This window comes from Scyliorhinus torazame, chromosome 19 (genome assembly GCF_047496885.1).
Source record: "Scyliorhinus torazame isolate Kashiwa2021f chromosome 19, sScyTor2.1, whole genome shotgun sequence".
Lineage (NCBI taxonomy): Eukaryota > Metazoa > Chordata > Chondrichthyes > Carcharhiniformes > Scyliorhinidae > Scyliorhinus > Scyliorhinus torazame.
In genome coordinates, this window is record NC_092725.1 from 40,920,421 (window position 1) to 40,933,783 (window position 13,363).

Sequence of the window (13,363 nt, forward strand, 5' to 3'; positions counted from 1 at the left end):
CAGTGCAGAGCTCCCTCAGTACGGACCCTCCAACAGTGCAGCACTCCCTCAGTACTGACCGTCTGACAGTGGGGCGCTCCCTCAGCACTGACCCTCCGACAGTGCGGCACTCCCTCAGTACTGACCCTCCGACAGTGCAGCACTCCCTCAGTCCTGACCCTCTGACAGTGCAGCGCTCCCTCAGTACTAACCCTCTGACAGTGCAGCACTCCCTCAGTACTGACCCTCTGGCAGTGCAGCACTCCTTCAGTACTGACCCTCCGACAGTGCAGCACTCCCTCAGTACTGGCCCTCTGACAGTGCAGCGCTCCCTCAGTACTGACCCTCTGACAGTGCAGCACTCCCTCAGTACTGACCCTCTGACAGTGCAGCACTACTTCAGTACTGACCCTCCGACAGTGCAGCACTCCCTCAGTACTGACACTCTGACAGTGCGGCGCTCCCTCAGTACTGACCCTCCGACAGTGCAGCACTCCCTCAGTACTGACCCTCTGACAGTGCAGCGCTCCCTCAGTGCTGGCCATCTGAGAGTGCAGCACTCCCTCAGTACTGACCCTCTGACAGTGCAGCGCTCCCTCAGTACTGACCCTCTGACAGTGCAGCACTCCCTCAGTACTGACCCTCTGACAGTGCAGCACTCCTTCAGTACTGACCCTCCGACAGTGCAGCACTCCCTCAGTACTGACACTCTGACAGTGCAGCACTCCCTCAGTTATGACCCTCTGACAGTGCTGCACTCCCTCAGTACTGACCCTCCGACAGTGCGGCACTCCCTCAGTGCTGACCCTCTGACAGTGCAGCACTCACTCAGTACTGACCCTCTGACAGTGCAGCACTTCCTCAGTACTGGCCCTCTGACAGTGCAGCTCTCCCTCAGTACTGACCCTCTGACAGTGCAGCACTCCCTCAGTACTGACCCTCTGACAGTGCGGCGCTCCCTCAGCACTGACCCTCTGACAGTGCAGCACTCCCTCAGTACTGACCCTCTGACAGTGCAGCACTCCCTCAGTACTGACCCTCTGACAGTGCAGCGCTCCCTCAGTTTTGACCCTCTGACAGTGCAGCGCTCACTCAGTGTTGACCCTCTGACAGTGCAACACTCCCTCAGTACTGACCCTCTGACAGTGCAGCACTCCCTCAGTACTGCCCCTCTGACAGTGCAGCTCTCCCTCAGGACTGACCCTCTGACAGTGCAGCGCTCCCTCAGTACTGACCCTCTGACAGTGCGGCGCTCCCTCAGCACTGACCCTCTGACAGTGCAGAGCTCCCTCAGTACGGACCGTCCAACAGTGCAGCACTCCCTCAGTACTGACCCTCTGACAGTGGGGCGCTCCCTCAGCACTGACCCTCCGACAGTGCGGCGCTACCTCAGTACTGACCCTCCGACAGTGCAGCACTCCCTCAGTACTGACCCTCTGACATTGGGGCGCTCCCTCAGCTCTGACCCTCCGACAGTGCGGCGCTCCCTCAGTACTGACCCTCCGACAGTGCAGCACTCCCTCAGTACTGACCCTCTGACAGTGCAGCACTCCCTCAGTACTGACCTTCTGACAGTGCAGCGCTTCCTCAGTACTGACCCTCTGACAGTGCATCACTCCGTCAGTACTGACCCTCTGACAGTGCAGCACTCTCTCAGCACTGACTCTCTGACAGTGCAGCACTCCCTCAGTACTGACCCTCTGACAGTGCTGCACTCCCTCAGTACTGACCCTTTGACAGTGCAGTGCTCCCTCAGTACTGACCCACTGACAGTGCAGTGCTCCCTCAGTGTTGACCCTCTGACAGTGCAGCACTCCCTCAGTGCTGACCCTCTGACAATGCAGAGCTCCCTCAACACTGAACCTCTGACAGTGCAGAGCTCCCTCAGTACTGACCCTCTGACAGTGCAGCACTACCTCAGTGTTGACCTGCTGACACTGCAGCGCTCCCTCAGTACTGACCCTCTGACAGTGCAGTGCTCCCTCAGTACAGACCCTCCGACAGTGCGGCGCTCCCTCAGTATGGACCCTCCAACAGTGCAGCACTCCCTCAGTACTGACATCTGACAGTGCGGCACTCCCTCAGCACTGGCCCTCTGACAGTGCAGCGCTCCCTCAGGACTGACCCTCTGACAGTGCAGCGCTCCCTCAGTACTGACCCTCTGACGGTGCGGCACTCCCTCAGTACTGACCCTCTGACAGTGCTGCGCTCCCTCAGTACTGACCTGCTGACAGTGCGGCGCTCCCTCAGCACTGACCCTCTGACAGTGCAGAGGTCCCTCAGTACGGACCCTCCAACAGTGCAGCACTCCCTCAGTACTGACCATCTGACAGTGGGGCACTCCCTCAGTACTGACCCTCCGACAGTGCGGCGCTCCCTGAGTACTGACCCTCCGACAGTGCGGCACTCCCTCAGTCCTGACCCTTTGACAGTGCAGCGCTCCCTCAGTACTGACCCTCTGACAATGCAGAGCTCCCTCAACACTGACCCTCTGACAGTGCAGAGCTCCCTCAGTACTGACCCTCTGACAGTGCAGCACTCCCTCAGTGTTGACCCTCTGACAGTGCAGCGCTCCCACAGTATGGACCCTCCGACAGTGCAGCACTCCCTCAGTACTGACCCTCTGACAGTGCAGTGCTCCCTCAGTACTGACCCACCGACAGTGCAGCACTCCCTCAGTACTGACCATCTGACAGTGCGGCGCTCCCTCAGCACTGGCCCTCTGACAGTGCAGCACTCCCTCAGTACTGACCCTCCGACAGTCTGGTGCTCCCTCAGTACTGACCAACTGACGGTGCAGCACTCCCTCAGAGCTGACCCTCTGACAGTGCAGCACTCCCTCAGCACTGCCTCTCTGACAGTGCAGCACTCCCTCCGTACTGACCCCCTGACAGGGCAGCACTCCCGCAGTGTTGACCCCCTGACAGTGCAGCGCTCCCTCAGCACTGTCCCTCTGACAGTGCAGCACTCCTTCAGTACTGACCATCCGACAGTGCAGCGCTCCCTCAGTACTGACCCTCTGACAGTGCAGCGCTCCCTCAGTACTGACCTTCTGACTGTGCAGCACTCCCTCAGTACTGACCCTCGGACAGTGCAGCGCTCCCTCAGGACTCACTCTATGACAGTGCAGCACTCCGTCAGTACTGACCATCTGACAGTGCAGCGCTCCCTCAGTACTGACCCTCTGACAGTGCAGCGCTCCCTCAGTACTGACCATCTGACATTGCAGCGCTCCCTCAGTACTGACCCTCTGACAGTGCAGCGCTCCCTCAGTACTGACCCTCTAACAGTGCAGCGCTCCCTCAGTGTTGACCCTCTGACAGTGCGGCGCTCCCTCAGTACTGAACCACTGACAGTGCAGCGCTCCCTCAGGACTCACTCTCTGACAGTGCAGCACTCCGTCAGTACTGACCCTCTGACAGTGCAGCGCTCCCTCAGTACTGACCCTCTGACAGTGCAGCGCTCCCTCAGTACTGACCCTCTGACAGTGCAGCGCTCCCTCAGTACTGACCCTCGGACAGTGCCGCACTCCCTCGGTCCTGACCCTCTGACAGTGCAGCACTCCCTCAGTACTGACCCTCTGACAGTGCAGCACTCCCTCAGTACTGACCCTCTGACAGTGCAGCACTCCCTCAGTACTGACCCTCGGACAGTGCAGCGCTCCCTCAGTGTTGACCCTCTGACAGTGCCGCACTCCCTCGGTCCTGACCCTCTGACAGTGCAGCACTCCCTCAGTACTGACCCTCCAACAGTGCAGCACTCCCTCAGTACTGACCATCTGACTGCGGCGCTCCCTCCGCACTGGCCCTCTGACAGTGCAGCACTCCCTCAGTACTGACCCTCTGACAGTGCAGCACTCCCTCAGTACTGACCCTCCTACAGTCTGGTGCTCCCTCAGTACTGACCTTCTGACAGTGCAGCACTCCCTCAGAGCTGACCCTCTGACAGTGCAGCACTCCCTCAGCACTGGCCCTCTGACAGTGCAGCACTCCCTCAGTACTGACCCTCTGACAGGGCAGCACTCCCTCAGTACTGAACCTCTGACAGTGCAGCACTCCCTCAGTGTTGACCCTCTGACAGTGCAGCACTCCCTCAGTGCTGACCCTCTGACAGCGCAGCGCTCCTTCAGTACAGACCCTCCGACAGTGTAGCGCTCCCTCAGTACTGACCCTCTGACAGTGCAGCGCTCCCTCAGTACTGACCCTCTGACTGTGCAGCACTACCTCAGTACTGACCCTCCGACAGTGCAGCGCTCCCTCAGTACTGACCCTCTGACTGTGCAGCGCTCCCTCAGTACTGACCCTCTGACAGTGCAGCACTCCCTCAGTACTGACTCTCTGACAGTGCAGCACTCCGTCAGTACTGACTCTCTGACAGTGCAGTACTCCCTCAGTACTGACCCTCTGACAGTGCAGCACTCCCTCAGTGTTGACCCTCTGACACTGCAGCACTCCCTCAATGCTGACCCTCTGACAGTGCAGCACTCCTTCAGTACTGACCCTCCGACAGTGCAGCACTCCCTCAGTACTGACCCTCTGACAGTGCAGCGCTCCCTCAGGACTCACTCTCTGACAGTGCAGCACTCCGTCAGTACTGACTCTCTGACAGTGCAGTACTCCCTCAGTACTGACCCTCCTACAGTGCAGCACTCCCTCAGTACTGACCCTCTGACAGTGCATCGCTCCCTCAGTACTGACCCTCTGACAGTGCAGCACTCTCTCAGTGTTGAACCTCTGACAGTGCAGCACTCACTCAGTGCTGACCCTCTGACAGTGCAGCACTCCTTCAGTACTGAACCTCTGACAGTGGAGCGCTCCCTCAGGACTGACCCTCCAACAGTGCAGCACTCCCTCAGTTCTGACCCTCTGACAGTGCAGCACTCCCTCAGTGTTGACCCTCTGACAGTGCAGCGCTCCCTCAGTATGGACCCTCCGACAGTGCAGCACTCCCTCAGTACTGACCCTCTGACAGTGCAGCGCTCCCTCAGTATGGACCCTCCAACAGTGCAGCACTCCCTGAGTACTGAACCTCTAACAGTGCAGCAAACCCTCAGTTCTGACCCTCTGACAGTGCAGCGCTCCCTCAGTATGGACCCTCCAACAGTGCAGCACTCCCTGAGTACTGACCCTCTAACAGTGCAGCAAACCCTCAGTACTGACCCTCCAACAGTGCAGCACTCCCTCAGTTCTCACCCTCTGACAGTGCAGCACTCCCTCAGTGTTGACCCTCTGACAGTGCAGCGCTCCCTCAGTATGGACCCTCCGACAGTGCAGCACTCCCTCAGTACTGACCCTCTGACAGTGCAGCACTCCCTCAGTGCTGACCCTCCGACAGTGCGGCACTCCCTCAGTATGGACCCTCCAACAGTGCAGCACTCCCTCAGTACTGACCATCTGACAGTGCCGCACTCCCTCAGCACTGGCCTCTGACAGTGCAGCACTCCCTCAGTACTGACCCTCCGATAGTCTGGTGCTCCCTCAGTACTGACCTTCTGACAGTGCAGCACTCCCTCAGAGCTGACCCTCTGACAGTGCAGCACTCCCTCAGCACTGGCCCTCTGACAGTGCAGCACTCCCTCAGTACTGACCCTCTGACAGGGCAGCACTCCCTCAGTACTGACCCTCTGACAGTGCAGCACTCCCTCAGTGTTGACGCTCTGACAGTGCAGCACTCCCTCAATGCTGACCCTCTGACAGTGCAGCTCTCCTTCAGTACTGACCCTCCGACAGTGCAGCACTCCCTCAGTACTGACCCTCTGACAGTGCAGCGCTCCCTCAGGACTCACTCTCTGACAGTGCAGCACTCCGTCAGTACTGACTCTCTGACAGCGCAGTACTCCCTCAGTACTGACCCTCCTACAGTGCAGCACTCCCTCAGTACTGACCCTCTGACAGTGCATCGCTCCCTCAGTACTGACCCTCTGACAGTGCAGCACTCTCTCAGTGTTGAACCTCTGACAGTGCAGCACTCACTCAGTGCTGACCCTCTGACAGTGCAGCACTCCCTCAGTACTGAACCTCTGACAGTGGAGCGCTCCCTCAGGACTGACCCTCTGACAGTGCAGCACTCCCTCAGTGTTGACCCTCTGACAGTGCAGCACTCCCTCAGTATGGACCCTCCAACAGTGCAGCACTCCCTCAGTTCTGACCCTCTGACAGTGCAGCGCTCCCTCAGTACTGACCCTCTGACAGTGCAGCGCTTCCTCAGTATGGACCCTCCAACAGTGCAGCACTCCCTGAGTACTGACCCTCTAACAGTGCAGCACTCCCTCAGTACTGACCCTCCAACAGTGCAGCACTCCCTGAGTACTGACCCTCTGACAGTGCAGCACTCCCTCAGTACTGACCCTCCAACAGTGCAGCACTCCCTGAGTACTGACCCTCTGACAGTGCAGCACTCCCTCAGTACTGATCCTCTGACAGTGCAGCACTCCCTCAGTACTGACCCTCTGACAGTGCAGCACTCCCTCAGTACTGACCCTCTGACAGTGCTGTGTGCAGGAAGGTGAGATTAGAAAGGGCACCTGAGGGCAGCACGGTGGCACAATGGTTAGCATTGCTGCCTCACGGCGCCGAGGTCCCAGGTTCGATCCCGGCTCTGGGTCCGTGTGGAGTTTGCACATTCTCCCCTCGTTTGCGTGGGTTTCGCCCCCACAACACAAGATGCTCAGGCTCGTTGGATTGGCCACGCTAAATCTCCCCATAATTGGAAGAAATGAATTGGGTACTCCAAATTAATAATAAACAGAAAGGGCACCTGAGTGTCCTCGGGGTAGCATGGACAAGATGGGCTGAATGGCAGCATTCTGTGCTGTAACTTTTCTCTGATTCTCTGATTCTAAGTTCAACCTTCATTTCGAAAGACACAGATCAATGAAAGAGAGTCTGCACAGATTTTGGAGCAAATCATGTTTGACTACAATAATTGAAATCGTCGAGGAGGTAACAAAGTGAGTTTGTGAGGGTGGTCTGCTTGATATAATCTATTTGATAAAGTCCCACTTAGCAGGTTGGTCAGTAAATTAAACATGCGTGGGATCCAAGGGCGGCAGGTTGGATCAAAAATTGACTCAATGACAAGAAACAAAGGGTAAAGATCATAGGATTTTCAAAGCACAGAAGAGTGTATTTCATGAATTAAAAACTGTTTGGGGAGAGTGCAGGTGTGTGTGGCGGGGAGGGGGGGGGGGGGGTGTTCCGCAGCTATTAGGATACCAGACTAGGCCCCAACATTTGTTAGGATACTGGACGAGACCAATAGGTATCTTTTCTGTTGAAACAAACTTTAATTTAAACACAGAATTAACCACATTAACAACAAATAAATAGTTAACAGTTAAACAGCTCTTAAAAACAAGGACAAACTTGAACTTACTATCTGTACCTGCTACTAACTCCAATTAAGCAACCCAATACAGTTCAAATGCCACTTATAACTAAAGTTAACAAACAGATTAGTTGCTTAGTTGTGTGGAGACTTTTGGAGACCCCTTCAGAGCCAGAACTAATACACTTCTGCACAACCGAGCAGCATTTGGCGAAACTGCTGTTCAACATAGAATCTTTCTGTCTTGTCAAACTGAAAAATTACAGACACACCTTGCTCCTCCCATTAATTACACCATTTGTATCCCACTAAGATGTCACATGACCTGCTGAGCTCGGACTAAGAAATCCTCTCATAAATTATCTACTCTCCAGGGAATCTCCAGCAATCATAACAATATCCCATTAGCCCTCTGTATGTAAACAAGTAAATGGTTAGAATCAATCATGACCTCACATTTTACTACTTCTTAATTACAGCTTTAGCAGACACACAGTTTGGATACCTTAACGTAAGTTCTTTAATAATGTTGCTGCCACAAATATATTACTTTAAAAAAAAAACATTTTATTAAGGCATTTATGATTCTATAACAATAAACAATACAAATACGAATGTACACATAGTTTGGTGTGTAACACATCCCTCCATCTCCCCTTGTTCCCGCCTACTCTAAACACAAAATAGCCTAACTCCCCCCTACCCCCTAATCCCCCCCTTATTGAATCTGCTGACGGTTTAGTTTTCTCCGAAGAAGTTGATAATGGCTGCCACCTCCGGATGAACCCCTCTCAGGGCGAACTTAATTTTCTCAAGTCGGAGAAACCCAGCCATGTCTCCCCACATTAATAAGATCCGTCTCCGGGCATCCAAGGAGGCAAAGGTCAAAACGTCAACCTCTCTCGCCCCCTGGACTCTCAGATCTTCCGACACTCCGAAAATCGGTATCTCTGGACTCGGCGCCACTCTTGTTTTTAGTACCCTGGACATGACATCCGCAAATCCCTGCCAGTATCCCCTAAGCTTCGGGCAAACCCAAAACATATGGACATGGTTTGCTGGCCCTCCCGCACACCTCACACACTTGTCCTCTATCCCAAAAAACTTGCTTATCCGGGCCACTGTCACGTGTGCTTGGTGAACCACCTTGAATTGTATCAGGCTGAGCCTGGCACATGATGAGGACGTGTTGACTCTGCTCAGAGCACCCTCCCACAGACCCGCCTCTAACTCCCCTCCCAGCTCATCTTCCCATTTACGCTTTAGCTCACCTATCTGAGTTTCCTCCCACTCCATGAGTTCTTTATAGATACCTTCCCCTCCCCCACCCCCATTCGGGAAACTACCTTGTCATGTATCCCCTGAGGCGGTAGGAGCGGGAAAGTTGCAACCTGCCTTCGCACAAAATCCCTTACCTGGAGATATCGGAACCCATTCCCTCCCGGCAATTCAAACTTCACTTCCAGATCCTCCAGACCGGGAAAGCTCCCATCAATAAACCCTCCAGCCTCTCAATCCCCGCTCTCTGCCACCTCCGAAACCCCCCATCCATCATCCCCGGCACAAACCGGCGATTACCACAGATTGGAGCCCACACCGACGCTCCCTCTGCTCCCATATGTTTCCACCACTGCCCCCAGACTCTCAGAGCCGCCACCACCACCGGGCTTGTGGAGTACCGGGCTGGCGAGAACGGCAGAGGAGCCATCACCAATGCCCCAAAACTTGTGCCCTTACAGGATGCCGCCTCTACTCTCTCCCAAACCGACCCCTCCCCCACTACCCACTTCCTGATCATGGCTACATTTGCCGCCCAGTAGTAATTACTAAAGTTCGGCCGTGCCAGCACCCCCCCCCCCACAATCGGCTTCGCTTCTCCCTGCATCAACTAGTCAATGAGTCAGGACAGAATTAGATTCACTCACCCATTCCCAGCTGGGCCTCAGAGCTATTGGACCCTATCCCCTGACAGGAAAACAAGGAAGTGATAATCTTTCTCACCAGGTTCTGTACGATCAGACCAATCTGCTTGGCAGTGTGGAGGTGGGCGGGGAGCACCCGTACTGCAGGCCTATGGGTGACGTCACAAACACCGACAACAAGACATCAGCATCACAAACCCCAGCAGCCCCCAGCCACTTTCACCAGCTCTACATCTCACTCACTGCTGCAATCAAATCTGACATTTCAACTCAAGCAAAGATGGCACTCGAGTGAGAGGAAATGGAGGTGTGTGTGTGTGTGTGTGTGTGTGGGGGGGGGGGGGGGGGGGGTCAGAGTTAAGGGGAACTGAGTGAATGTCAAACGTCGCGTGGAGACAAAGTGTGAGGGCACTGATTTGTGGTGGGAGGGGAGGTGAGTGAGGGGTGATGGAAGGAGGCTTTGAGTGGGGCGTGTCCAAGTCCGGGTCAGAGTGAGAGGGGTGTTTAAAGTGAGGGAGGGGTTAGAGTGACAGGGTTTGGTGGAAGAGGGCCAGAGAGAAGGGGGAACAGTTTTGAGAGAGGGGATTGAGTGGGTACATACGTAGTTGGAGCTCAGGTCGACAATGCAGCGCTCCGAGCCTGCCCCACCATTCAATCAGTGCAGGAGTTGCAGCTTCCAGAGAGAATTTGGAGCACCACCCATCATTTCCCAGCAAACTAATACCACAATATTGGTTAGCACTGCTGCCTCACAACACCAGGGACGCGGCTTCAATTCTGCCCATGGCTGACTGTGTGGAGTTTGCACGTTCTTCCCGTGTGTGCGTGAGTTTCCCCAGGGTGCTCCGGTTTCCTCCCACTGTCCACAGATTTTTAAAAATAAATTTAGAGGACTCAATTATTTTGACCCGATTAAGGGACAATTTAGCGTGGCCAATCCACCTACTCTGCACACCTTTGGGCTGTGGGGATGACACCCACGCAGACACGGGGAGAATGTGCAAACTCCACACGGACTGTGACCTGGGGCAGGGATCGAACCCGTGTCCTTGGCGGCGTAGGGCAGCAGTGCTCAGTACTGTGCCACCCCTGGCCCCCCTGTCCAAAGATGTGCAGGTTATGTTGACTGACCATGCTACATTGCCACTTAGTATTCAAAGATGTGCAGGTTATGTTCGGTTATGGAGATAGGTCGGGGGGTGGTGGCTAGGTAAGGTCCTCTTTCACAGGGTCTTGCAGACTCTTTTTGGAAATATTTTTACTGTAATTTATAATAATTTTAATGCAAAACATACAAAAACACGGAATGATAATTAAACAGTAATAGCCCCCTCCATCACCCCACCTCCCCTTACAACAGTAATACTTAGTTACTAAGTCCCACCCACCCAATCCCTCCTCCTAACAGTAACCAGCTCTTTAAAGTTCAATATAAACGGCCGCCATCTGCAATAAACCCTTTCCACTGACCCTCTCACTGACCCTTTCGATGTGTAAAATCCCCATCGCGTCACCCACGTTGAGGCGCTTGGCGGTGTAATCGACATCCAGCCCATGAGGATCCTCCTTGCCACCCGTGAGGTAAAGGCCAGGACGTCTGCCCCACCCCCATCCGGAGATCCGGCCCATCCGAAACTTCAAAAACCGCCACCAATGGGAAGGCTCCAACCCAATGCTCAGGATTGCTGACACAGTCTCAAAAAAGCACCTGCAGAATTCCACCAGCTTTCAGCCCGCCCAGAACATGTTCTGGGCCCCCAAACACTGATCACATCTCGCATCCACCCCTTCGAAAAACCGACTCAGTCTAACCTTCGGGAGGTGTCCCAGAACACCACTTTCACAGAATCACAGAACACCACAGCACAGAAAAGGCCCTTCAGCCCATCGAGTCTGTACTGACGCATGAGAAACACCTGACCTGCCCACCTAATCCCATTGGCCAGCACTTGGCCCATAGCCTCGAATGCTAAGACGTGCCAAGCGCTCATCCAGGTACTTTTTAAAGGATGTGAGGCAACGCGTCTCTACCACCCTCCCAGGCCGCGCATTCCAGACCATCTTCAAATCCTCCCGAAATCTCCTGCCCAATAACTTGTGTCCTCCCGTAACTCTTCAACTAAAGGGAAGAGCTGCTCCCTATCCACTCTGTCCATGTCCCTCATAATCTTGTACACCTCAATCAGGTCAGCCCTCAATCTTCTCTGCTCCAGCAAAAACAACCCAAGCCTATCCAACCTCTCTTCATAAACATTCCATCCCAGGCAACATCCTGGTGAATCGTCTCTGCACCCCCTCCAGTGCAATCACATCCTTCCTATGATGTTGACCAGAATTGTACACAGTACTCCAGCTGTGGCCTCACCAAACTTCTATGCAACTCCAACGTGACCTCCCTGCTTTTGTAATCACTGCCTCGATTGATAAAGGCAAGTGTCCTGTATTCCTTTTTCACCACCCTATTAACCTGTCCTTCTGCCTTCAGAGATCTTAGACAAACACTCCAAGGCCCCTTTGTTCCTTGAAACTTCCCAGTGTCTTGCCTTTCAGCTGGATGAGACTCAGCCTCACAGGATGAGGTTGAATTCACCCTCCTCAGCGCCTCACTCCAAACCTCCTCCTCCAAGATTGGTCCCATCTCCTCTGCACACTTTGCCTTCACACACTCAACAGAGCCCATCTCCTCCCCCACTTCCTGCTGGTACTTCCTGACGTGTTCAACCTCTCCTCATAGGCAACACCCTCGAGACCAGGCAACTTCGTGGTGCATGGTGCCTGGTCTCGAGGGTGTTGCCTATGAGTGGAGGTTGAACACGTCAGGAAGTACCAGCAGATAGTGGGGGAACCTTCTTTGCACTCTCGCCAAAACCTCCAGGGGATAGTGACGCCGGGGGGGTAGAACATACGGCGTCCATTTTCGCGGATGATTTGCTGTTATACATTTCGGAGCCGGGCTCCTTGGTGGGGGACATAATGGGTTGGCTTTCAAAGATATGGGGCGTTTTCAGGATCTAAACTAAATTTGGGGGAAAGCGAGTATTTTGTGGTTTCCTCCCCAGGGACCGGGGTTGGGGAAGGGGGTGTGGGGTTACCATTCTGTGTGGCAGTGTCTCACTTTAGGTACCTGGGGTGTAGGTGGCCCAGGATTGGACAGGCCTTCGGAGGGCGAAGGCGAGGGTGAGGTGTGATAACCTTCCAGTGTCGTTGGCGTGCCGGGTACATGCAATGAAGATGAACATTTTACCGTGGTTTTTGTTTTTATTTCAGTGCCTGCCGGTTTTTTTTGCCTGAGGCGTTTTTCAAGGGAATGGACAGGCTGATTTCTTCATTTGGGCGGGGAAGGTTTCATAGAATTTACAGTGCAGAAGGAGGCCATTCGGCCCATCAAGTCTGCACCGGCTCTTGGAAAGAGCACCCTACCCAAGGTCCACACCTCCACCCTATCCCCATAACCCAGTAACCCCACCCAACACTAAGGGCAATTTTGGACATTATGGGCAATTTATCAAGGCCAATCCACCTAACCTGCACATCTTTGGACCGTGGGAGGAAACCGGAGCACCCGGAGGAAACCCACGCACACACATAGAACATAGAACGATACAGCGCAGTACAGGCCCTTCGGCCCACGATGTTGCACCGAAACAAAAGCCATCTAACCTACACTATGCCATTATCATCCATATGCTTATCCAATAAACTTTTAAATGCCCTCAATGTTGGCGAGTTCACTACTGTAGCAGGTAGGGCATTCCACGGCCTCACTACTCTTTGCGTAAAGAACCTACCTCTGACCTCTGTCCTATATCTATTACCCCTCAGTTTAAAGTTATGTCCCCTCGTGCCAGCCATTTCCATCCGCGGGAGAAGGCTCTCACTGTCCACCCTATCTAACCCCCTGATCATTTTGTATGCCTCTATTAAGTCTCCTCTTAACCTTCTTCTCACCAACGAAAACAACCTCAAGTCATAGAACATAGAACATAGAACAATACAGCGCAGTACAGGCCCTTCGGCCCACGATGTTGCACCGAAACAAAAGCCATCTAACCTACACTATGCCATTATCATCCATATGTTTATCCAATAAACTTTTAAATGCCCTCAATGTTGGCGAGTTCACTACTGTAGCAGGT

At 54.1% G+C, this 13,363-nt stretch overlaps 1 protein-coding gene across 2 annotated transcripts in view; it reads right to left on the bottom strand.

Annotated features, from left to right (window-relative positions):
* Positions 1-9,290, bottom strand: part of LOC140396095 (protein-methionine sulfoxide oxidase mical3a-like) — a 1,213,674-nt gene extending 1,204,384 nt beyond the window's left edge. For both annotated transcript variants that reach the window (XM_072484208.1, XM_072484209.1), the window contains exon 1: positions 9,231-9,290. The gene's annotated coding sequence lies outside the window, so the exon portion shown is untranslated. The remainder of the gene's footprint in view (positions 1-9,230) is intronic.
* Positions 9,291-13,363: the final 4,073 nt, after the last annotated feature.